Source organism: Ambystoma mexicanum, unplaced genomic scaffold (genome assembly GCF_040938575.1).
Source record: "Ambystoma mexicanum isolate Mex_15411 unplaced genomic scaffold, UKY_AmexF1_1 Mex_scaf1, whole genome shotgun sequence".
NCBI classification, from domain to species: Eukaryota; Metazoa; Chordata; class Amphibia; order Caudata; family Ambystomatidae; genus Ambystoma; species Ambystoma mexicanum.
This window is the reverse complement of record NW_027182324.1, coordinates 3,175,388-3,199,855: the sequence shown is the minus strand read 5'-3', so window position 1 is coordinate 3,199,855 and position 24,468 is coordinate 3,175,388. Positions and strand designations below refer to the sequence as shown.

The window sequence follows — 24,468 nt, the reverse complement described above, 5'->3', positions numbered from 1 at the left end:
AGCACATGTTCGTCTTTACTGGGGAGCAAGTTTGCACTCATGAATGTGGCAAAACATTCAAATCCGTAAGTGGGTGAACATTAAAGTCCTAGATGCTGCAAATCTCTATATCTGGATACGGAATGACTGAAAAAAGTTATGTCTCCAGTGTCAAAATGTGTGTAATGCACTAGTAATTCATTTCCTTTATTGACCAGTGAGGTAGCCATGTATGGAGGTGCTGTAGAGTGAAAATCAAGTTTCAAATAGCAGTGATCCATCTGCCTGGATAGCTCAGTCGGTAGGGCATCAGACTTTTAATCTGAGGGTCCAGGGTTCAAGTCCCTGTTCAGGCGTACCTTTGCTTCTTTTACAAAAAATTAAGCAGGAAATATGAATTGCTCATTCTAATATGTGCTATTTCTGATGGCATCGCAACCTTGGGCAATATGACTCTAAGGTAGTGGAGTCCAGAGTTCTTGGATGCTTTGCCAACATATCAAGCCTGACTGTGCTTCTAAATAGCATGAAATAGCAATCTTTGTACAAAGTTTTAATATTGGGGAGACAGATTGGTCGAAAAAAAGCAGACAGGCGCTGCTGAGATTCGAACTCAGGATCTCCTGTTTACTAGACAGGCGCTTTAACCAACTAAGCCACAGCACCTTTTTTGCATCTGGTCTCCTTTCCTTCCTCATGTAATCATTTAGAAGTGAAATCCACTTTTTTAAGGCTGGGCTTCTGTTGCAATATAACTTTTCAAAATGTTTTCCAATTGACTGAAACTCCATTGCACAAAACGAGCATGTCATTAATCGTCGATTTAGAGTGGACTGCATTGCCCAGTGTGTGCATTGAGGAGCACATGTTCGTCTTTACTGGGGAGCAAGTTTGCACTCATGAATGTGGCAAAACATTCAAATCCGTAAGTGGGTGAACATTAAAGTCCTAGATGCTGCAAATCTCTATATCTGGATACGGAATGACTGAAAAAAGTTATGTCTCCAGTGTCAAAATGTGTGTAATGCACTAGTAATTCATTTCCTTTATTGACCAGTGAGGTAGCCATGTATGGAGGTGCTGTAGAGTGAAAATCAAGTTTCAAATGGGCAGTGATCCCTGTGCCTGGATAGCTCAGTCGGTAGAGCATCAGACTTTTAATCTGAGGGTCCAGGGTTCAAGTCCCTGTTCAGGCGTATCTTTGCTTCTTTTACAAAAAATTTAGCAGGAAATATGAATTGCTCATTCTAATATGTGCTATTTCTGATGGCATCGCAACCTTGGGCAATATGACTCTAAGGTAGTGGAGTCCAGAATTCTTGGATGCTTTGCCAACGTTTCAAGCCTGACTGTGCTTCTAAATAGCATGAAGTAACAATCTTTGTACAAAGTTTTAATATTGGGGAGACAGATTGGTCGAAAAAAAAGCAGACAGGCGCTGCTGAGATTCGAACTCAGGATCTCCTGTTTACTAGACAGGCGCTTTAACCAACTAAGCCACAGCACCTCTTTTGCATCTGATCTCCTGTCCTTCCTCATGTAATCATTTAGAAGTGAAATCCACTTTTTTTAAGGCTGGGCTTCTGTTGCAATATAACTTTACAAAATGTTTTCCAATTGACTGAAACTCCATTGCACAAAACGAGCATGTCATTAATCGTCGATTTAGAGTGGACTGCATTGCCCAGTGTGTGCATTGAGGAGCACATGTTCGTCTTTACTGGGGAGCAAGTTTGCACTCATGAATGTGGCAAAACATTCAAATCCGTAAGTGGGTGAACATTAAAGTCCTAGATGCTGCAAATCTCTATATCTGGATACGGAATGACTGAAAAAAGTTATGTCTCCAGTGTCAAAATGTGTGTAATGCACTAGTAATTCATTTCCTTCATTGACCAGTGAGGTAGCCATGTATGGAGGTGCTGTAGAGTGAAAATCAAGTTTCAAATGGCAGTGATCCATCTGCCTGGATAGCTCAGTCGGTAGAGCATCAGACTTTTAATCTGAGGGTCCAGGGTTCAAGTCCCTGTTCAGGCGTACCTTTGCTTCTTTTACAAAAAATTAAGCAGGAAATATGAATTGCTCATTCTAATATGTGCTATTTCTGATGGCATCGCAACCTTGGGCAATATGACTCTAAGGTAGTGGAGTCCAGAGTCTTGGATGCTTTGCCAACATATCAAGCCTGACTGTGCTTCTAAATAGCATGAAATAGCAATCTTTGTACAAAGTTTTAATATTGGGGAGACAGATTGGTCGAAAAAAAGCAGACAGGCGCTGCTGAGATTCGAACTCAGGATCTCCTGCTTACTAGACAGGCACTTTAACCAACTAAGCCACAGCACCTTTTTTGCATCTGGTCTCCTTTCCTTCCTCATGTAATCATTTAGAAGTGAAATCCACTTTTTTAAGGCTGGGCTTCTGTTGCAATATAACTTTTCAAAATGTTTTCCAATTGACTGAAACTCCATTGCACAAAACGAGCATGTCATTAATCGTCGATTTAGAGTGGACTGCATTGCCCAGTGTGTGCATTGAGGAGCACATGTTCGTCTTTACTGGGGAGCAAGTTTGCACTCATTAATGTGGCAAAACATTCAAATCCGTAAGTGGGTGAACATTAAAGTCCTAGATGCTGCAAATCTCTATATCTGGATACGGAATGACTGAAAAAAGTTATGTCTCCAGTGTCAAAATGTGTGTAATGCACTAGTAATTCATTTCCTTTATTGACCAGTGAGGTAGCCATGTATGGAGGTGCTGTAGAGTGAAAATCAAGTTTCAAATGGGCAGTGATCCCTGTGCCTGGATAGCTCAGTCGGTAGAGCATCAGACTTTTAATCTGAGGGTCCAGGGTTCAAGTCCCTGTTCAGGCGTATCTTTGCTTCTTTTACAAAAAATTTAGCAGGAAATATGAATTGCTCATTCTAATATGTGCTATTTCTGATGGCATCGCAACCTTGGGCAATATGACTCTAAGGTAGTGGAGTCCAGAATTCTTGGATGCTTTGCCAACGTTTCAAGCCTGACTGTGCTTCTAAATAGCATGAAATAACAATCTTTGTACAAAGTTTTAATATTGGGGAGACAGATTGGTCGAAAAAAAAGCAGACAGGCGCTGCTGAGATTCGAACTCAGGATCTCCTGTTTACTAGACAGGCGCTTTAACCAACTAAGCCACAGCACCTCTTTTGCATCTGATCTCCTGTCCTTCCTCATGTAATCATTTAGAAGTGAAATCCACTTTTTTTAAGGCTGGGCTTCTGTTGCAATATAACTTTACAAAATGTTTTCCAATTGACTGAAACTCCATTGCACAAAACGAGCATGTCATTAATCGTCGATTTAGAGTGGACTGCATTGCCCAGTGTGTGCATTGAGGAGCACATGTTCGTCTTTACTGGGGAGCAAGTTTGCACTCATGAATGTGGCAAAACATTCAAATCCGTAAGTGGGTGAACATTAAAGTCCTAGATGCTGCAAATCTCTATATCTGGATACGGAATGACTGAAAAAAGTTATGTCTCCAGTGTCAAAATGTGTGTAATGCACTAGTAATTCATTTCCTTTATTGACCAGTGAGGTAGCCATGTATGGAGGTGCTGTAGAGTGAAAATCAAGTTTCAAATGGCAGTGATCCATCTGCCTGGATAGCTCAGTCGGTAGAGCATCAGACTTTTAATCTGAGGGTCCAGGGTTCAAGTCCCTGTTCAGGCGTACCTTTGCTTCTTTTACAAAAAATTAAGCAGGAAATATGAATTGCTCATTCTAATATGTGCTATTTCTGATGGCATCGCAACCTTGGGCAATATGACTCTAAGGTAGTGGAGTCCAGAGTTCTTGGATGCTTTGCCAACATATCAAGCCTGACTGTGCTTCTAAATAGCATGAAATAGCAATCTTTGTACAAAGTTTTAATATTGGGGAGACAGATTGGTCGAAAAAAAGCAGACAGGCGCTGCTGAGATTCGAACTCAGGATCTCCTGTTTACTAGACAGGCGCTTTAACCAACTAAGCCACAGCACCTTTTTTGCATCTGGTCTCCTTTCCTTCCTCATGTAATCATTTAGAAGTGAAATCCACTTTTTTAAGGCTGGGCTTCTGTTGCAATATAACTTTTCAAAATGTTTTCCAATTGACTGAAACTCCATTGCACAAAACGAGCATGTCATTAATCGTCGATTTAGAGTGGACTGCATTGCCCAGTGTGTGCATTGAGGAGCACATGTTCGTCTTTACTGGGGAGCAAGTTTGCACTCATTAATGTGGCAAAACATTCAAATCCGTAAGTGGGTGAACATTAAAGTCCTAGATGCTGCAAATCTCTATATCTGGATACGGAATGACTGAAAAAAGTTATGTCTCCAGTGTCAAAATGTGTGTAATGCACTAGTAATTCATTTCCTTTATTGACCAGTGAGGTAGCCATGTATGGAGGTGATGTAGAGTGAAAATCAAGTTTCAAATGGGCAGTGATCCCTGTGCCTGGATAGCTCAGTCGGTAGAGCATCAGACTTTTAATCTGAGGGTCCAGGGTTCAAGTCCCTGTTCAGGTGTATCTTTGCTTCTTTTACAAAAAATTAAGCAGGAAATATGAATTGCTCATTCTAATATGTGCTATTTCTGATGGCATCGCAACCTTGGGCAATATGATTCTAAGGTAGTGGAGTCCAGAGTTCTTGGATGCTTTGCCAACATTTCAAGCCTGACTGTGCTTCTAAATAGCATGAAATAGCAATCTTTGTACAAAGTTTTAATATTGGGGAGACAGATTGGTCGAAAAAAAAGCAGACAGGCGCTGCTGAGATTCGAACTCAGGATCTCCTGTTTACTAGACAGGCGCTTTAACCAACTAAGCCACAGCACCTTTTTTGCATCTGGTCTCCTTTCCTTCCTCATGTAATCATTTAGAAGTGAAATCCACTTTTTTAAGGCTGGGCTTCTGTTGCAATATAACTTTTCAAAATGTTTTCCAATTGACTGAAACTCCATTGCACAAAACGAGCATGTCATTAATCGTCGATTTAGAGTGGACTGCATTGCCCAGTGTGTGCATTGAGGAGCACATGTTCGTCTTTACTGGGGAGCAAGTTTGCACTCATGAATGTGGCAAAACATTCAAATCCGTAAGTGGGTGAACATTAAAGTCCTAGATGCTGCAAATCTCTATATCTGGATACGGAATGACTGAAAAAAGTTATGTCTCCAGTGTCAAAATGTGTGTAATGCACTAGTAATTCATTTCCTTTATTGACCAGTGAGGTAGCCATGTATGGAGGTGCTGTAGAGTGAAAATCAAGTTTCAAATGGGCAGTGATCCCTGTGCCTGGATAGCTCAGTCGGTAGAGCATCAGACTTTTAATCTGAGGGTCCAGGGTTCAAGTCCCTGTTCAGGCGTACCTTTGCTTCTTTTACAAAAAATTAAGCAGGAAATATGAATTGCTCATTCTAATATGTGCTGTTTCTGATGGCATCGCAACCTTGGGCAATATGACTCTAAGGTAGTGGAGTCCAGAGTTCTTGGATGCTTTGCCAACATTTCAAGCCTGACTGTGCTTCTAAATAGCATGAAATAGCAATCTTTGTACAAAGTTTTAATATTGGGGAGACAGATTGGTCGAAAAAAAAGCAGACAGGCGCTGCTGAGATTCAAACTCAGGATCTCCTGTTTACTAGACAGGCGCTTTAACCAACTAAGCCACAGCACCTTTTTTGCATCTGGTCTCCTTTCCTTCCTCATGTAATCAATCAGAAGTGAAATCCACTTTTTTAAGGCTGGGCTTCTGTTGCAATATAACTTTTCAAAATGTTTTCCAATTGACTGAAACTCCATTGCACAAAACGAGCATGTCATTAATCGTCGATTTAGAGTGGACTGCATTGCCCAGTGTGTGCATTGAGGAGCACATGTTCGTCTTTACTGGGGAGCAAGTTTGCACTCATGAATGTGGCAAAACATTCAAATCCGTAAGTGGGTGAACATTAAAGTCCTAGATGCTGCAAATCTCTATATCTGGATACGGAATGACTGAAAAAAGTTATGTCTCCAGTGTCAAAATGTGTGTAATGCACTAGTAATTCATTTCCTTTATTGACCAGTGAGGTAGCCATGTATGGAGGTGCTGTAGAGTGAAAATCAAGTTTCAAATGGGCAGTGATCCTTGTGCCTGGATAGCGCAGTCGGTAGAGCATCAGACTTTTAATCTGAGGGTCCAGGGTTCAAGTCCCTGTTCAGGCGTACCTTTGCTTCTTTTACAAAAAATTTAGCAGGAAATATGAATTGCTCATTCTAATATGTGCTATTTCTGATGGCATCGCAACCTTGGGCAATATGACTCTAAGGTAGTGGAGTCCAGAATTCTTGGATGCTTTGCCAACATTTCAAGCCTGACTGTGCTTCTAAATAGCATGAAATAACAATCTTTGTACAAAGTTTTAATATTGGGGAGACAGATTGGTCGAAAAAAAAGCAGACAGGCGCTGCTGAGGTTCGAACTCAGGATCTCCAGTTTACTAGACAGGCGCTTTAACCAACTAAGCCACAGCACCTCTTTTGCATCTGATCTCCTGTCCTTCCTCATGTAATCATTTAGAAGTGAAATCCACTTTTTTTAAGGCTGGGCTTCTGTTGCAATATAACTTTACAAAATGTTTTCCAATTGACTGAAACTCCATTGCACAAAACGAGCATGTCATTAATCGTCGATTTAGAGTGGACTGCATTGCCCAGTGTGTGCATTGAAGAGCACATGTTCGTCTTTACTGGGGAGCAAGTTTGCACTCATGAATGTGGCAAAACATTCAAATCCGTAAGTGGGTGAACATTAAAGTCCTAGATGCTGCAAATCTCTATATCTGGATACGGAATGACTGAAAAAAGTTATGTCTCCAGTGTCAAAATGTGTGTAATGCACTAGTAATTCATTTCCTTTATTGACCAGTGAGGTAGCCATGTATGGAGGTGCTGTAGAGTGAAAATCAAGTTTCAAATGGGCAGTGATCCTTGTGCCTGGATAGCTCAGTCGGTAGAGCATCAGACTTTTAATCTGAGGGTCCAGGGTTCAAGTCCCTGTTCAGGCGTACCTTTGCTTCTTTTACAAAAAATTAAGCAGGAAATATGAATTGCTCATTCTAATATGTGCTATTTCTGATGGCATCGCAACCTTGGGCAATATGACTCTAAGGTAGTGGAGTCCAGAGTTCTTGGATGCTTTGCCAACATTTCAAGCCTGACTGTGCTTCTAAATAGCATGAAATAGCAATCTTTGTACAAAGTTTTAATATTGGGGAGACAGATTGGTCGAAAAAAAAGCAGACAGGCGCTGCTGAGATTCGAACTCAGGATCTCCTGTTTACTAGACAGGCGCTTTAACCAACTGAGCCACAGCACCTTTTTTGCATCTGGTCTCCTTTCCTTCCTCATGTAATCAATCAGAAGTGAAATCCACTTTTTTAAGGCTGGGCTTCTGTTGCAATATAACTTTTCAAAATGTTTTCCAATTGACTGAAACTCCATTGCACAAAACGAGCATGTCATTAATCGTTGATTTAGAGTGGACTGCATTGCCCAGTGTGTGCATTGAGGAGCACATGTTCGTCTTTACTGGGGAGCAAGTTTGCACTCATGAATGTGGCAAAACATTCAAATCCGTAAGTGGGTGAACATTAAAGTCCTAGATGCTGCAAATCTCTATATCTGGATACGGAATGACTGAAAAAAGTTATGTCTCCAGTGTCAAAATGTGTGTAATGCACTAGTAATTCATTTCCTTTATTGACCAGTGAGGTAGCCATGTGTGGAGGTGCTGTAGAGTGAAAATCAAGTTTCAAATTGGCAGTGATCCTTGTGCCTGGATAGCTCAGTCGGTAGAGCATCAGACTTTTAATCTGAGGGTCCAGGGTTCAAGTCCCTGTTCAGGCATACCTTTGCTTCTTTTACAAAAAATTAAGCAGGAAATATGAATTGCTCATTCTAATATGTGCTATTTCTGATGGCATCGCAACCTTGGGCAATATGACTCTAAGGTAGTGGAGTCCAGAGTTCTTGGATGCTTTGCCAACATTTCAAGCATGACTGTGCTTCTAAATAGCATGAAACAGCAATCTTTGTACAAAGTTTTAATATTGGGGAGACAGATTGGTCGAAAAAAAAGCAGACAGGCGCTGCTGAGATTCGAACTCAGGATCTCCTGTTTACTAGACAGGCGCTTTAACCAACTAAGCCACAGCACCTTTTTTGCATCTGGTCTCCTTTCCTTCCTCATGTAATCATTTAGAAGTGAAATCCACTTTTTTAAGGCTGGGCTTCTGTTGCAATATAACTTTTCAAAATGTTTTCCAATTGACTGAAACTCCATTGCACAAAACGAGCATGTCATTAATCGTCGATTTAGAGTGGACTGCATTGCCCAGTGTGTGCATTGAAGAGCACATGTTCGTCTTTACTGGGGAGCAAGTTTGCACTCATGAATGTGGCAAAACATTCAAATCCGTAAGTGGGTGAACATTAAAGTCCTAGATGCTGCAAATCTCTATATCTGGATACGGAATGACTGAAAAAAGTTATGTCTCCAGTGTCAAAATGTGTGTAATGCACTAGTAATTCATTTCCTTTATTGACCAGTGAGGTAGCCATGTATGGAGGTGCTGTAGAGTGAAAATCAAGTTTCAAATGGGCAGTGATCCCTGTGCCTGGATAGCTCAGTCGGTAGAGCATCAGACTTTTAATCTGAGGGTCCAGGGTTCAAGTCCCTGTTCAGGCGTATCTTTGCTTCTTTTACAAAAAATTTAGCAGGAAATATGAATTGCTCATTCTAATATGTGCTATTTCTGATGGCATCGCAACCTTGGGCAATATGACTCTAAGGTAGTGGAGTCCAGAGTTCTTGGATGCTTTGCCAACATTTCAAGCCTGACTGTGCTTCTAAATAGCATGAAACAGCAATCTTTGTACAAAGTTTTAATATTGGGGAGACAGATTGGTCGAAAAAAAAGCAGACAGGCGCTGCTGAGATTCGAACTCAGGATCTCCTGTTTACTAGACAGGCGCTTTAACCAACTAAGCCACAGCACCTCTTTTGCATCTGATCTCCTTTCCTTCCTCATGTAATCATTTAGAAGTGAAATCCACTTTTTTTAAGGCTGGGCTTCTGTTGCAATATAACTTTACAAAATGTTTTCCAATTGACTGAAACTCCATTGCACAAAACGAGCATGTCATTAATCGTTGATTTAGAGTGGACTGCATTGCCCAGTGTGTGTATTGAGGAGCACATGTTCGCCTTTACTGGGGAGCAAGTTTGCACTCATGAATGTGGCAAAACATTCAAATCCGTAAGTGGGTGAACATTAAAGTCCTAGATGCTGCAAATCTCTATATCTGGATACGGAATGACTGAAAAAAGTTATGTCTCCAGTGTCAAAATGTGTGTAATGCACTAGTAATTCATTTCCTTTATTGACCAGTGAGGTAGCCATGTATGGAGGTGCTGTAGAGTGAAAATCAAGTTTCAAATGGGCAGTGATCCCTGTGCCTGGATAGCTCAGTCGGTAGAGCATCAGACTTTTAATCTGAGGGTCCAGGGTTCAAGTCCCTGTTCAGGCGTATCTTTGCTTCTTTTACAAAAAATTTAGCAGGAAATATGAATTGCTCATTCTAATATGTGCTATTTCTGATGGCATCGCAACCTTGGGCAATATGACTCTAAGGTAGTGGAGTCCAGAATTCTTGGATGCTTTGCCAACGTTTCAAGCCTGACTGTGCTTCTAAATAGCATGAAGTAACAATCTTTGTACAAAGTTTTAATATTGGGGAGACAGATTGGTCGAAAAAAAAGCAGACAGGCGCTGCTGAGATTCGAACTCAGGATCTCCTGTTTACTAGACAGGCGCTTTAACCAACTAAGCCACAGCACCTCTTTTGCATCTGATCTCCTGTCCTTCCTCATGTAATCATTTAGAAGTGAAATCCACTTTTTTTAAGGCTGGGCTTCTGTTGCAATATAACTTTACAAAATGTTTTCCAATTGACTGAAACTCCATTGCACAAAACGAGCATGTCATTAATCGTCGATTTAGAGTGGACTGCATTGCCCAGTGTGTGCATTGAGGAGCACATGTTCGTCTTTACTGGGGAGCAAGTTTGCACTCATGAATGTGGCAAAACATTCAAATCCGTAAGTGGGTGAACATTAAAGTCCTAGATGCTGCAAATCTCTATATCTGGATACGGAATGACTGAAAAAAGTTATGTCTCCAGTGTCAAAATGTGTGTAATGCACTAGTAATTCATTTCCTTCATTGACCAGTGAGGTAGCCATGTATGGAGGTGCTGTAGAGTGAAAATCAAGTTTCAAATGGCAGTGATCCATCTGCCTGGATAGCTCAGTCGGTAGAGCATCAGACTTTTAATCTGAGGGTCCAGGGTTCAAGTCCCTGTTCAGGCGTACCTTTGCTTCTTTTACAAAAAATTAAGCAGGAAATATGAATTGCTCATTCTAATATGTGCTATTTCTGATGGCATCGCAACCTTGGGCAATATGACTCTAAGGTAGTGGAGTCCAGAGTTCTTGGATGCTTTGCCAACATATCAAGCCTGACTGTGCTTCTAAATAGCATGAAATAGCAATCTTTGTACAAAGTTTTAATATTGGGGAGACAGATTGGTCGAAAAAAAAGCAGACAGGCGCTGCTGAGATTCGAACTCAGGATCTCCTGTTTACTAGACAGGCGCTTTAACCAACTAAGCCACAGCACCTTTTTTGCATCTGGTCTCCTTTCCTTCCTCATGTAATCATTTAGAAGTGAAATCCACTTTTTTAAGGCTGGGCTTCTGTTGCAATATAACTTTTCAAAATGTTTTCCAATTGACTGAAACTCCATTGCACAAAACGAGCATGTCATTAATCGTCGATTTAGAGTGGACTGCATTGCCCAGTGTGTGCATTGAGGAGCACATGTTCGTCTTTACTGGGGAGCAAGTTTGCACTCATGAATGTGGCAAAACATTCAAATCCGTAAGTGGGTGAACATTAAAGTCCTAGATGCTGCAAATCTCTATATCTGGATACGGAATGACTGAAAAAAGTTATGTCTCCAGTGTCAAAATGTGTGTAATGCACTAGTAATTCATTTCCTTTATTGACCAGTGAGGTAGCCATGTATGGAGGTGCTGTAGAGTGAAAATCAAGTTTCAAATGGGCAGTGATCCCTGTGCCTGGATAGCTCAGTCGGTAGAGCATCAGACTTTTAATCTGAGGGTCCAGGGTTCAAGTCCCTGTTCAGGCGTATCTTTGCTTCTTTTACAAAAAATTTAGCAGGAAATATGAATTGCTCATTCTAATATGTGCTATTTCTGATGGCATCGCAACCTTGGGCAATATGACTCTAAGGTAGTGGAGTCCAGAATTCTTGGATGCGTTGCCAACATTTCAAGCCTGACTGTGCTTCTAAATAGCATGAAATAACAATCTTTGTACAAAGTTTTAATATTGGGGAGACAGATTGGTCGAAAAAAAAGCAGACAGGCGCTGCTGAGATTCGAACTCAGGATCTCCTGTTTACTAGACAGGCGCTTTAACCAACTAAGCCACAGCACCTCTTTTGCATCTGATCTCCTTTCCTTCCTCATGTAATCATTTAGAAGTGAAATCCACTTTTTTTAAGGCTGGGCTTCTGTTGCAATATAACTTTACAAAATGTTTTCCAATTGACTGAAACTCCATTGCACAAAACGAGCATGTCATTAATCGTTGATTTAGAGTGGACTGCATTGCCCAGTGTGTGTATTGAGGAGCACATGTTCGCCTTTACTGGGAAGCAATTTTGCACTCATGAATGTGGCAAAACATTCAAATCCGTAAGTGGGTGAACATTAAAGTCCTAGATGCTGCAAATCTCTATATCTGGATACGGAATGACTGAAAAAAGTTATGTCTCCAGTGTCAAAATGTGTGTAATGCACTAGTAATTCATTTCCTTTATTGACCAGTGAGGTAGCCATGTATGGAGGTGCTGTAGAGTGAAAATCAAGTTTCAAATGGGCAGTGATCCCTGTGCCTGGATAGCTCAGTCGGTAGAGCATCAGACTTTTAATCTGAGGGTCCAGGGTTCAAGTCCCTGTTCAGGCGTACCTTTGCTTCTTTTACAAAAAATTAAGCAGGAAATATGAATTGCTCATTCTAATATGTGCTGTTTCTGATGGCATCGCAACCTTGGGCAATATGACTCTAAGGTAGTGGAGTCCAGAGTTCTTGGATGCTTTGCCAACATTTCAAGCCTGACTGTGCTTCTAAATAGCATGAAATAGCAATCTTTGTACAAAGTTTTAATATTGGGGAGACAGATTGGTCGAAAAAAAAGCAGACAGGCGCTGCTGAGATTCAAACTCAGGATCTCCTGTTTACTAGACAGGCGCTTTAACCAACTAAGCCACAGCACCTTTTTTGCATCTGGTCTCCTTTCCTTCCTCATGTAATCAATCAGAAGTGAAATCCACTTTTTTAAGGCTGGGCTTCTGTTGCAATATAACTTTTCAAAATGTTTTCCAATTGACTGAAACTCCATTGCACAAAACGAGCATGTCATTAATCGTCGATTTAGAGTGGACTGCATTGCCCAGTGTGTGCATTGAGGAGCACATGTTCGTCTTTACTGGGGAGCAAGTTTGCACTCATGAATGTGGCAAAACATTCAAATCCGTAAGTGGGTGAACATTAAAGTCCTAGATGCTGCAAATCTCTATATCTGGATACGGAATGACTGAAAAAAGTTATGTCTCCAGTGTCAAAATGTGTGTAATGCACTAGTAATTCATTTCCTTTATTGACCAGTGAGGTAGCCATGTATGGAGGTGCTGTAGAGTGAAAATCAAGTTTCAAATGGGCAGTGATCCTTGTGCCTGGATAGCTCAGTCGGTAGAGCATCAGACTTTTAATCTGAGGGTCCAGGGTTCAAGTCCCTGTTCAGGCGTACCTTTGCTTCTTTTACAAAAAATTTAGCAGGAAATATGAATTGCTCATTCTAATATGTGCTATTTCTGATGGCATCGCAACCTTGGGCAATATGACTCTAAGGTAGTGGAGTCCAGAATTCTTGGATGCTTTGCCAACATTTCAAGCCTGACTGTGCTTCTAAATAGCATGAAATAACAATCTTTGTACAAAGTTTTAATATTGGGGAGACAGATTGGTCGAAAAAAAAGCAGACAGGCGCTGCTGAGGTTCGAACTCAGGATCTCCAGTTTACTAGACAGGCGCTTTAACCAACTAAGCCACAGCACCTCTTTTGCATCTGATCTCCTGTCCTTCCTCATGTAATCATTTAGAAGTGAAATCCACTTTTTTTAAGGCTGGGCTTCTGTTGCAATATAACTTTACAAAATGTTTTCCAATTGACTGAAACTCCATTGCACAAAACGAGCATGTCATTAATCGTCGATTTAGAGTGGACTGCATTGCCCAGTGTGTGCATTGAAGAGCACATGTTCGTCTTTACTGGGGAGCAAGTTTGCACTCATGAATGTGGCAAAACATTCAAATCCGTAAGTGGGTGAACATTAAAGTCCTAGATGCTGCAAATCTCTATATCTGGATACGGAATGACTGAAAAAAGTTATGTCTCCAGTGTCAAAATGTGTGTAATGCACTAGTAATTCATTTCCTTTATTGACCAGTGAGGTAGCCATGTATGGAGGTGCTGTAGAGTGAAAATCAAGTTTCAAATGGGCAGTGATCCTTGTGCCTGGATAGCTCAGTCGGTAGAGCATCAGACTTTTAATCTGAGGGTCCAGGGTTCAAGTCCCTGTTCAGGCGTACCTTTGCTTCTTTTACAAAAAATTAAGCAGGAAATATGAATTGCTCATTCTAATATGTGCTATTTCTGATGGCATCGCAACCTTGGGCAATATGACTCTAAGGTAGTGGAGTCCAGAGTTCTTGGATGCTTTGCCAACATTTCAAGCCTGACTGTGCTTCTAAATAGCATGAAATAGCAATCTTTGTACAAAGTTTTAATATTGGGGAGACAGATTGGTCGAAAAAAAAGCAGACAGGCGCTGCTGAGATTCGAACTCAGGATCTCCTGTTTACTAGACAGGCGCTTTAACCAACTGAGCCACAGCACCTTTTTTGCATCTGGTCTCCTTTCCTTCCTCATGTAATCAATCAGAAGTGAAATCCACTTTTTTAAGGCTGGGCTTCTGTTGCAATATAACTTTTCAAAATGTTTTCCAATTGACTGAAACTCCATTGCACAAAACGAGCATGTCATTAATCGTTGATTTAGAGTGGACTGCATTGCCCAGTGTGTGCATTGAGGAGCACATGTTCGTCTTTACTGGGGAGCAAGTTTGCACTCATGAATGTGGCAAAACATTCAAATCCGTAAGTGGGTGAACATTAAAGTCCTAGATGCTGCAAATCTCTATATCTGGATACGGAATGACTGAAAAAAGTTATGTCTCCAGTGTCAAAATGTGTGTAATGCACTAGTAATTCATTTCCTTTATTGACCAGTGAGGTAGCCATGTGTGGAGGTGCTGTAGAGTGAAAATCAAGTTTCAAATTGGCAGTGATCCCTGTGCCTGGATAGCTCAGTCGGTAGAGCATCAGACTTTTAATCTGAGGGTCCAGGGTTCAAGTCCCTGTTCAGGCATACCTTTGCTTCTTTTACAAAAAATTAAGCAGGAAATATGAATTGCTCATTCTAATATGTGCTATTTCTGATGGCATCGCAACCTTGGGCAATATGACTCTAAGGTAGTGGAGTCCAGAGTTCTTGGATGCTTTGCCAACATTTCAAGCATGACTGTGCTTCTAAATAGCATGAAACAGCAATCTTTGTACAAAGTTTTAATATTGGGGAGACAGATTGGTCGAAAAAAAAGCAGACAGGCGCTGCTGAGATTCGAACTCAGGATCTCCTGTTTACTAGACAGGCGCTTTAACCAACTAAGCCACAGCACCTCTTTTGCATCTGATCTCCTTTCCTTCCTCATGTAATCATTTAGAAGTGAAATCCACTTTTTTTAAGGCTGGGCTTCTGTTGCAATATAACTTTACAAAATGTTTTCCAATTGACTGAAACTCCATTGCACAAAACGAGCATGTCATTAATCGTTGATTTAGAGTGGACTGCATTGCCCAGTGTGTGTATTGAGGAGCACATGTTCGCCTTTACTGGGGAGCAAGTTTGCACTCATGAATGTGGCAAAACATTCAAATCCGTAAGTGGGTGAACATTAAAGTCCTAGATGCTGCAAATCTCTATATCTGGATACGGAATGACTGAAAAAAGTTATGTCTCCAGTGTCAAAATGTGTGTAATGCACTAGTAATTCATTTCCTTTATTGACCAGTGAGGTAGCCATGTATGGAGGTGCTGTAGAGTGAAAATCAAGTTTCAAATGGGCAGTGATCCCTGTTCCTGGATAACTCAGTCGGTAGAGCATCAGACTTTTAATCTGAGGGTCCAGGGTTCAAGTCCCTGTTCAGGCGTACCTTTGCTTCTTTTACAAAAAATTAAGCAGGAAATATGAATTGCTCATTCTAATATGTGCTGTTTCTGATGGCATCGCAACCTTGGGCAATATGACTCTAAGGTAGTGGAGTCCAGAGTTCTTGGATGCTTTGCCAACATTTCAAGCCTGACTGTGCTTCTAAATAGCATGAAATAGCAATCTTTGTACAAAGTTTTAATATTGGGGAGACAGATTGGTCGAAAAAAAAGCAGACAGGCGCTGCTGAGATTCAAACTCAGGATCTCCTGTTTACTAGACAGGCGCTTTAACCAACTAAGCCACAGCACCTTTTTTGCATCTGGTCTCCTTTCCTTCCTCATGTAATCAATCAGAAGTGAAATCCACTTTTTTAAGGCTGGGCTTCTGTTGCAATATAACTTTTCAAAATGTTAACCAATTGACTGAAACTCCATTGCACAAAACGAGCATGTCATTAATCGTCGATTTAGAGTGGACTGCATTGCCCAGTGTGTGCATTGAGGAGCACATGTTCGTCTTTACTGGGGAGCAAGTTTGCACTCATGAATGTGGCAAAACATTCAAATCCGTAAGTGGGTGAACATTAAAGTCCTAGATGCTGCAAATCTCTATATCTGGATACGGAATGACTGAAAAAAGTTATGTCTCCAGTGTCAAAATGTGTGTAATGCACTAGTAATTCATTTCCTTTATTGACCAGTGAGGTAGCCATGTATGGATGTGCTGTAGAGTGAAAATCAAGTTTCAAATGGCAGTGATCCATCTGCCTGGATAGCTCAGTCGGTAGGGCATCAGACTTTTAATCTGAGGGTCCAGGGTTCAAGTCCCTGTTCAGGCGTACCTTTGCTTCTTTTACAAAAAATTAAGCAGGAAATATGAATTGCTCATTCTAATATGTGCTATTTCTGATGGCATCGCAACCTTGGGCAATATGAATCTAAGGTAGTGGAGTCCAGAGTTCTTGGATGCTTTGCCAACATATCAAGCCTGACTGTGCTTCTAAATAGCATGAAATAGCAATCTTTGTACAAAGTTTTAATATTGGGGAGACAGATTGGTCGAAAAAAAGCAGACAGGCGCTGCTGAGATTCGAACTCAGGATCTCCTGTTTACTAGACAGGCGCTTTAACCAACTAAGCCACAGCACCTTTTTTGCATCTGGTCTCCTTTCCTTCCTCATGTAATCATTTAGAAGTGAAATCCACTTTTTTAAGGCTGGGCTTCTGTTGCAATATAACTTTTCAAAATGTTTTCCAATTGACTGAAACTCCATTGCACAAAACGAGCATGTCATTAATCGTCGATTTAGAGTGGACTGCATTGCCCAGTGTGTGCATTGAGGAGCACATGTTCGTCTTTACTGGGGAGCAAGTTTGCACTCATGAATGTGGCAAAACATTCAAATCCGTAAGTGGGTGAACATTAAAGTCCTAGATGCTGCAAATCTCTATATCTGGATACGGAATGACTGAAAAAAGTTATGTCTCCAGTGTCAAAATGTGTGTAATGCACTAGTAATTCATTTCCTTTATTGACCAGTGAGGTAGCCATGTATGGAGGTGCTGTAGAGTGAAAATCAAGTTTCAAATGGGCAGTGATCCCTGTGCCTGGATAGCTCAGTCGGTAGAGCATCAGACTTTTAATCTGAGGGTCCAGGGTTCAAGTCCCTGTTCAGGCGTATCTTTGCTTCTTTTACAAAAAATTTAGCAGGAAATATGAATTGCTCATTCTAATATGTGCTATTTCTGATGGCATCGCAACCTTGGGCAATATGACTCTAAGGTAGTGGAGTCCAGAATTCTTGGATGCTTTGCCAACATTTCAAGCCTGACTGTGCTTCTAAATAGCATGAAATAACAATCTTTGTACAAAGTTTTAATATTGGGGAGACAGATTGGTCGAAAAAAAAGCAGACAGGCGCTGCTGAGATTCGAACTCAGGATCTCCTGTTTACTAGACAGGCGCTTTAACCAACTAAGCCACAGCACCTCTTTTGCATCTGATCTCCTTTCCTTCCTCATGTAATCATTTAGAAGTGAAATCCACTTTTTTTAAGGCTGGGCTTCTGTTGCAATATAACTTTACAAAATGTTTTCCAATTGACTGAAACTCCATTGCACAAAACGAGCATGTCATTAATCGTTGATTTAGAGTGGACTGCATTGCCCAGTGTGTGTATTGAGGAGCACATGTTCGCCTTTACTGGGAAGCAATTTTGCACTCATGAATGTGGCAAAACATTCAAATCCGTAAGTGGGTGAACATTAAAGTCCTAGATGCTGCAAATCTCTATATCTGGATACGGAATGACTGAAAAAAGTTATGTCTCCAGTGTCAAAATGTGTGTAATGCACTAGTAATTCATTTCCTTTATTGACCAGTGAGGTAGCCATGTATGGAGGTGCTGTAGAGTGAAAATCAAGTTTCAAATGGGCAGTGATCCCTGTGCCTGGATAGCTCAGTCGGTAGAACATCAGACTTTTAATCTGAGGGTCCAGGGTTCAAGTCCCTGTTCAGGCGTACCTTTGCTTCTTTTACAAAAAATTAAGCAGGAAATATGAATTGCTCATTCTAATATGTGCTGTTTCTGATGGCATCGCAACCTTGGGCAATATGACTCTAAGGTAGTGGAGTCCAGAGTTCTTGGATGCTTTGCCAACATTTCAAGCCTGACTGTGCTTCTAAATAGCATGAAATAGCAATCTTTGTACAAAGTTTTAATATTGGGGAGACAGATTGGTCGAAAAAAAAGCAGACAGGCGCTGCTGAGATTCAAACTCAGGATCTCCTGTTTACTAGACAGGCGCTTTAACCAACTAAGCCACAGCACCTTTTTTGCATCTGGTCTCCTTTCCTTCCTCATGTAATCAATCAGAAGTGAAATCCACTTTTTTAAGGCTGGGCTTCTGTTGCAATATAACTTTTCAAAATGTTTTCCAATTGACTGAAACTCCATTGCACAAAACGAGCATGTCATTAATCGTCGATTTAGAGTGGACTGCATTGCCCAGTGTGTGCATTGAGGAGCACATGTTCGTCTTTACTGGGGAGCAAGTTTGCACTCATGAATGTGGCAAAACATTCAAATCCGTAAGTGGGTGAACATTAAAGTCCTAGATGCTGCAAATCTCTATATCTGGATACGGAATGACTGAAAAAAGTTATGTCTCCAGTGTCAAAATGTGTGTAATGCACTAGTAATTCATTTCCTTTATTGACCAGTGAGGTAGCCATGTATGGAGGTGCTGTAGAGTGAAAATCAAGTTTCAAATGGGCAGTGATCCTTGTGCCTGGATAGCTCAGTCGGTAGAGCATCAGACTTTTAATCTGAGGGTCCAGGGTTCAAGTCCCTGTTCAGGCGTACCTTTGCTTCTTTTACAAAAAATTTAGCAGGAAATATGAATTGCTCATTCTAATATGTGCTATTTCTGATGGCATCGCAACCTTGGGCAATATGACTCTAAGGTAGTGGAGTCCAGAATTCTTGGATGCTTTGCCAACATTTCAAGCCTGACTGTGCTTCTAAATAGCATGAAATAACAATCTTTGTACAAAGTTTTAATATTGGGGAGACAGATTGGTCGAAAAAAAAGCAGACAGGCGCTGCTGAGGTTCGAACTCAGGATCTCCAGTTTACTAGACAGGCGCTTTAACCAACTAAGCCACAGCACCTCTTTTGCATCTGATCTCCTGTCCTTCCTCATGTAATCATTTAGAAGTGAAATCCACTTTTTTTAAGGCTGGGCTTCTGTTGCAATATAACTTTACAAAATGTTTTCCAATTGACTGAAACTCCATTGCACAAAACGAGCATGTCATTAATCGTCGATTTAGAGTGGACTGCATTGCCCAGTGTGTGCATTGAAGAGCACATGTTCGTCTTTACTGGGGAGCAAGTTTGCACTCATGAATGTGGCAAAACATTCAAATCCGTAAGTGGGTGAACATTAAAGTCCTAGATGCTGCAAATCTCTATATCTGGATACGGAATGACTGAAAAAAGTTATGTCTCCAGTGTCAAAATGTGTGTAATGCACTAGTAATTCATTTCCTTTATTGACCAGTGAGGTAGCCATGTATGGAGGTGCTGTAGAGTGAAAATCAAGTTTCAAATGGGCAGTGATCCTTGTGCCTGGATAGCTCAGTCGGTAGAGCATCAGACTTTTAATCTGAGGGTCCAGGGTTCAAGTCCCTGTTCAGGCGTACCTTTGCTTCTTTTACAAAAAATTAAGCAGGAAATATGAATTGCTCATTCCAATATGTGCTATTTCTGATGGCATCGCAACCTTGGGCAATATGACTCTAAGGTAGTGGAGTCCAGAGTTCTTGGATGCTTTGCCAACATTTCAAGCCTGACTGTGCTTCTAAATAGCATGAAATAGCAACAAAGCAGACAGGCGCTGCTGAGATTCGAACTCAGGATCTCCTGTTTACTAGACAGGCGCTTTAACCAACTGAGCCACAGCACCTTTTTTGCATCTGGTCTCCTTTCCTTCCTCATGTAATCAATCAGAAGTGAAATCCACTTTTTTAAGGCTGGGCTTCTGTTGCAATATAACTTTTCAAAATGTTTTCCAATTGACTGAAACTCCATTGCACAAAACGAGCATGTCATTAATCGTTGATTTAGAGTGGACTGCATTGCCCAGTGTGTGCATTGAGGAGCACATGTTCGTCTTTACTGGGGAGCAAGTTTGCACTCATGAATGTGGCAAAACATTCAAATCCGTAAGTGGGTGAACATTAAAGTCCTAGATGCTGCAAATCTCTATATCTGGATACGGAATGACTGAAAAAAGTTATGTCTCCAGTGTCAAAATGTGTGTAATGCACTAGTAATTCATTTCCTTTATTGACCAGTGAGGTAGCCATGTGTGGAGGTGCTGTAGAGTGAAAATCAAGTTTCAAATTGGCAGTGATCCCTGTGCCTGGATAGCTCAGTCGGTAGAGCATCAGACTTTTAATCTGAGGGTCCAGGGTTCAAGTCCCTGTTCAGGCATACCTTTGCTTCTTTTACAAAAAATTAAGCAGGAAATATGAATTGCTCATTCTAATATGTGCTATTTCTGATGGCATCGCAACCTTGGGCAATATGACTCTAAGGTAGTGGAGTCCAGAGTTCTTGGATGCTTTGCCAACATTTCAAGCATGACTGTGCTTCTAAATAGCATGAAACAGCAATCTTTGTACAAAGTTTTAATATTGGGGAGACAGATTGGTCGAAAAAAAAGCAGACAGGCGCTGCTGAGATTCGAACTCAGGATCTCCTGTTTACTAGACAGGCGCTTTAACCAACTAAGCCACAGCACCTCTTTTGCATCTGATCTCCTTTCCTTCCTCATGTAATCATTTAGAAGTGAAATCCACTTTTTTTAAGGCTGGGCTTCTGTTGCAATATAACTTTACAAAATGTTTTCCAATTGACTGAAACTCCATTGCACAAAACGAGCATGTCATTAATCGTTGATTTAGAGTGGACTGCATTGCCCAGTGTGTGTATTGAGGAGCACATGTTCGCCTTTACTGGGGAGCAAGTTTGCACTCATGAATGTGGCAAAACATTCAAATCCGTAAGTGGGTGAACATTAAAGTCCTAGATGCTGCAAATCTCTATATCTGGATACGGAATGACTGAAAAAAGTTATGTCTCCAGTGTCAAAATGTGTGTAATGCACTAGTAATTCATTTCCTTTATTGACCAGTGAGGTAGCCATGTATGGAGGTGCTGTAGAGTGAAAATCAAGTTTCAAATGGGCAGTGATCCCTGTTCCTGGATAACTCAGTCGGTAGAGCATCAGACTTTTAATCTGAGGGTCCAGGGTTCAAGTCCCTGTTCAGGCGTACCTTTGCTTCTTTTACAAAAAATTAAGCAGGAAATATGAATTGCTCATTCTAATATGTGCTGTTTCTGATGGCATCGCAACCTTGGGCAATATGACTCTAAGGTAGTGGAGTCCAGAGTTCTTGGATGCTTTGCCAACATTTCAAGCCTGACTGTGCTTCTAAATAGCATGAAATAGCAATCTTTGTACAAAGTTTTAATATTGGGGAGACAGATTGGTCGAAAAAAAAGCAGACAGGCGCTGCTGAGATTCAAACTCAGGATCTCCTGTTTACTAGACAGGCGCTTTAACCAACTAAGCCACAGCACCTTTTTTGCATCTGGTCTCCTTTCCTTCCTCATGTAATCAATCAGAAGTGAAATCCACTTTTTTAAGGCTGGGCTTCTGTTGCAATATAACTTTTCAAAATGTTAACCAATTGACTGAAACTCCATTGCACAAAACGAGCATGTCATTAATCGTCGATTTAGAGTGGACTGCATTGCCCAGTGTGTGCATTGAGGAGCACATGTTCGTCTTTACTGGGGAGCAAGTTTGCACTCATGAATGTGGCAAAACATTCAAATCCGTAAGTGGGTGAACATTAAAGTCCTAGATGCTGCAAATCTCTATATCTGGATACGGAATGACTGAAAAAAGTTATGTCTCCAGTGTCAAAATGTGTGTAATGCACTAGTAATTCATTTCCTTTATTGACCAGTGAGGTAGCCATGTATGGATGTGCTGTAGAGTGAAAATCAAGTTTCAAATGGCAGTGATCCATCTGCCTGGATAGCTCAGTCGGTAGGGCATCAGACTTTTAATCTGAGGGTCCAGGGTTCAAGTCCCTGTTCAGGCGTACCTTTGCTTCTTTTACAAAAAATTAAGCAGGAAATATGAATTGCTCATTCTAATATGTGCTATTTCTGATGGCATCGCAACCTTGGGCAATATGAATCTAAGGTAGTGGAGTCCAGAGTTCTTGGATGCTTTGCCAACATATCAAGCCTGACTGTGCTTCTAAATAGCATGAAATAGCAATCTTTGTACAAAGTTTTAATATTGGGGAGACAGATTGGTCGAAAAAAAGCAGACAGGCGCTGCTGAGATTCGAACTCAGGATCTCCTGTTTACTAGACAGGCGCTTTAACCAACTAAGCCACAGCACCTTTTTTGCATCTGGTCTCCTTTCCTTCCTCATGTAATCATTTAGAAGTGAAATCCACTTTTTTAAGGCTGGGCTTCTGTTGCAATATAACTTTTCAAAATGTTTTCCAATTGACTGAAACTCCATTGCACAAAACGAGCATGTCATTAATCGTCGATTTAGAGTGGACTGCATTGCCCAGTGTGTGCATTGAGGAGCACATGTTCGTCTTTACTGGGGAGCAAGTTTGCACTCATGAATGTGGCAAAACATTCAAATCCGTAAGTGGGTGAACATTAAAGTCCTAGATGCTGCAAATCTCTATATCTGGATACGGAATGACTCAAAAAAGTTATGTCTCCAGTGTCAAAATGTGTGTAATGCACTAGTAATTCATTTCCTTTATTGACCAGTGAGGTAGCCATGTATGGAGGTGCTGTAGAGTGAAAATCAAGTTTCAAATGGCAGTGATCCATCTGCCTGGATAGCTCAGTCGGTAGAGCATCAGACTTTTAATCTGAGGGTCCAGGGTTCAAGTCCCTGTTCAGGCGTACCTTTGCTTCTTTTACAAAAAATTAAGCAGGAAATATGAATTGCTCATTCTAATATGTGCTATTTCTGATGGCATCGCAACCTTGGGCAATATGACTCTAAGGTAGTGGAGTCCAGAGTTCTTGGATGCTTTGCCAACATATCAAGCCTGACTGTGCTTCTAAATAGCATGAAATAGCAATCTTTGTACAAAGTTTTAATATTGGGGAGACAGATTGGTCGAAAAAAAGCAGACAGGCGCTGCTGAGATTCGAACTCAGGATCTCCTGTTTACTAGACAGGCGCTTTAACCAACTAAGCCACAGCACCTTTTTTGCATCTGGTCTCCTTTCCTTCCTCATGTAATCATTTAGAAGTGAAATCCACTTTTTTAAGGCTGGGCTTCTGTTGCAATATAACTTTTCAAAATGTTTTCCAATTGACTGAAACTCCATTGCACAAAACGAGCATGTCATTAATCGTCGATTTAGAGTGGACTGCATTGCCCAGTGTGTGCATTGAGGAGCACATGTTCGTCTTTACTGGGGAGCAAGTTTGCACTCATGAATGTGGCAAAACATTCAAATCCGTAAGTGGGTGAACATTAAAGTCCTAGATGCTGCAAATCTCTATATCTGGATACGGAATGACTGAAAAAAGTTATGTCTCCAGTGTCAAAATGTGTGTAATGCACTAGTAATTCATTTCCTTTATTGACCAGTGAGGTAGCCATGTATGGAGGTGATGTAGAGTGAAAATCAAGTTTCAAATGGGCAGTGATCCCTGTGCCTGGATAGCTCAGTCGGTAGAGCATCAGACTTTTAATCTGAGGGTCCAGGGTTCAAGTCCCTGTTCAGGCGTATCTTTGCTTCTTTTACAAAAAATTTAGCAGGAAATATGAATTGCTCATTCTAATATGTGCTATTTCTGATGGCATCGCAACCTTGGGCAATATGATTCTAAGGTAGTGGAGTCCAGAGTTCTTGGATGCTTTGCCAACATTTCAAGCCTGACTGTGCTTCTAAATAGCATGAAATAGCAATCTTTGTACAAAGTTTTAATATTGGGGAGACAGATTGGTCGAAAAAAAAGCAGACAGGCGCTGCTGAGATTCGAACTCAGGATCTCCTGTTTACTAGACAGGCGCTTTAACCAACTAAGCCACAGCACCTTTTTTGCATCTGGTCTCCTTTCCTTCCTCATGTAATCATTTAGAAGTGAAATCCACTTTTTTAAGGCTGGGCTTCTGTTGCAATATAACTTTTCAAAATGTTTTCCAATTGACTGAAACTCCATTGCACAAAACGAGCATGTCATTAATCGTCGATTTAGAGTGGACTGCATTGCCCAGTGTGTGTATTGAGGAGCACATGTTCGTCTTTACTGGGGAGCAAGTTTGCACTCATGAATGTGGCAAAACATTCAAATCCGTAAGTGGGTGAACATTAAAGTCCTAGATGCTGCAAATCTCTATATCTGGATACGGAATGAC

The 24,468-nt window shown here is 41.0% G+C and overlaps 20 non-coding genes across 20 annotated transcripts; 3 read left to right on the top strand and 17 right to left on the bottom strand.

The window, feature by feature from the left end:
• Positions 1 to 571: 571 nt before the first annotated feature.
• Positions 572 to 645, bottom strand: TRNAT-AGU (transfer RNA threonine (anticodon AGU)). Its single transcript has one exon. It is a non-coding gene; the product is annotated as a tRNA-Thr (tRNA).
• A 767-nt stretch (positions 646 to 1,412) lies between these two features.
• Positions 1,413 to 1,486, bottom strand: TRNAT-AGU (transfer RNA threonine (anticodon AGU)). The gene has a single exon. It is a non-coding gene; the product is annotated as a tRNA-Thr (tRNA).
• Positions 1,487 to 3,092: 1,606 nt separating this feature from the next.
• On the bottom strand, positions 3,093 to 3,166 carry TRNAT-AGU (transfer RNA threonine (anticodon AGU)). Its single transcript has one exon. It is a non-coding gene; the product is annotated as a tRNA-Thr (tRNA).
• A 766-nt stretch (positions 3,167 to 3,932) lies between these two features.
• On the bottom strand, positions 3,933 to 4,006 carry TRNAT-AGU (transfer RNA threonine (anticodon AGU)). Its single transcript has one exon. It is a non-coding gene; the product is annotated as a tRNA-Thr (tRNA).
• A 767-nt stretch (positions 4,007 to 4,773) lies between these two features.
• TRNAT-AGU (transfer RNA threonine (anticodon AGU)) lies at positions 4,774 to 4,847 on the bottom strand. The gene has a single exon. It is a non-coding gene; the product is annotated as a tRNA-Thr (tRNA).
• A 2,981-nt stretch (positions 4,848 to 7,828) lies between these two features.
• On the top strand, positions 7,829 to 7,901 carry TRNAK-UUU (transfer RNA lysine (anticodon UUU)). Its single transcript has one exon. It is a non-coding gene; the product is annotated as a tRNA-Lys (tRNA).
• A 237-nt stretch (positions 7,902 to 8,138) lies between these two features.
• Positions 8,139 to 8,212, bottom strand: TRNAT-AGU (transfer RNA threonine (anticodon AGU)). Its single transcript has one exon. It is a non-coding gene; the product is annotated as a tRNA-Thr (tRNA).
• A 767-nt stretch (positions 8,213 to 8,979) lies between these two features.
• Positions 8,980 to 9,053, bottom strand: TRNAT-AGU (transfer RNA threonine (anticodon AGU)). The gene has a single exon. It is a non-coding gene; the product is annotated as a tRNA-Thr (tRNA).
• Positions 9,054 to 9,821: 768 nt separating this feature from the next.
• On the bottom strand, positions 9,822 to 9,895 carry TRNAT-AGU (transfer RNA threonine (anticodon AGU)). Its single transcript has one exon. It is a non-coding gene; the product is annotated as a tRNA-Thr (tRNA).
• Positions 9,896 to 10,662: 767 nt separating this feature from the next.
• Positions 10,663 to 10,736, bottom strand: TRNAT-AGU (transfer RNA threonine (anticodon AGU)). Its single transcript has one exon. It is a non-coding gene; the product is annotated as a tRNA-Thr (tRNA).
• A 767-nt stretch (positions 10,737 to 11,503) lies between these two features.
• Positions 11,504 to 11,577, bottom strand: TRNAT-AGU (transfer RNA threonine (anticodon AGU)). Its single transcript has one exon. It is a non-coding gene; the product is annotated as a tRNA-Thr (tRNA).
• Positions 11,578 to 14,559: 2,982 nt separating this feature from the next.
• TRNAK-UUU (transfer RNA lysine (anticodon UUU)) lies at positions 14,560 to 14,632 on the top strand. The gene has a single exon. It is a non-coding gene; the product is annotated as a tRNA-Lys (tRNA).
• A 237-nt stretch (positions 14,633 to 14,869) lies between these two features.
• On the bottom strand, positions 14,870 to 14,943 carry TRNAT-AGU (transfer RNA threonine (anticodon AGU)). Its single transcript has one exon. It is a non-coding gene; the product is annotated as a tRNA-Thr (tRNA).
• Positions 14,944 to 16,550: 1,607 nt separating this feature from the next.
• Positions 16,551 to 16,624, bottom strand: TRNAT-AGU (transfer RNA threonine (anticodon AGU)). Its single transcript has one exon. It is a non-coding gene; the product is annotated as a tRNA-Thr (tRNA).
• Positions 16,625 to 17,391: 767 nt separating this feature from the next.
• Positions 17,392 to 17,465, bottom strand: TRNAT-AGU (transfer RNA threonine (anticodon AGU)). Its single transcript has one exon. It is a non-coding gene; the product is annotated as a tRNA-Thr (tRNA).
• Positions 17,466 to 20,402: 2,937 nt separating this feature from the next.
• TRNAK-UUU (transfer RNA lysine (anticodon UUU)) lies at positions 20,403 to 20,475 on the top strand. The gene has a single exon. It is a non-coding gene; the product is annotated as a tRNA-Lys (tRNA).
• A 237-nt stretch (positions 20,476 to 20,712) lies between these two features.
• On the bottom strand, positions 20,713 to 20,786 carry TRNAT-AGU (transfer RNA threonine (anticodon AGU)). Its single transcript has one exon. It is a non-coding gene; the product is annotated as a tRNA-Thr (tRNA).
• A 1,607-nt stretch (positions 20,787 to 22,393) lies between these two features.
• TRNAT-AGU (transfer RNA threonine (anticodon AGU)) lies at positions 22,394 to 22,467 on the bottom strand. Its single transcript has one exon. It is a non-coding gene; the product is annotated as a tRNA-Thr (tRNA).
• A 765-nt stretch (positions 22,468 to 23,232) lies between these two features.
• Positions 23,233 to 23,306, bottom strand: TRNAT-AGU (transfer RNA threonine (anticodon AGU)). Its single transcript has one exon. It is a non-coding gene; the product is annotated as a tRNA-Thr (tRNA).
• Positions 23,307 to 24,073: 767 nt separating this feature from the next.
• TRNAT-AGU (transfer RNA threonine (anticodon AGU)) lies at positions 24,074 to 24,147 on the bottom strand. Its single transcript has one exon. It is a non-coding gene; the product is annotated as a tRNA-Thr (tRNA).
• Positions 24,148 to 24,468: the final 321 nt, after the last annotated feature.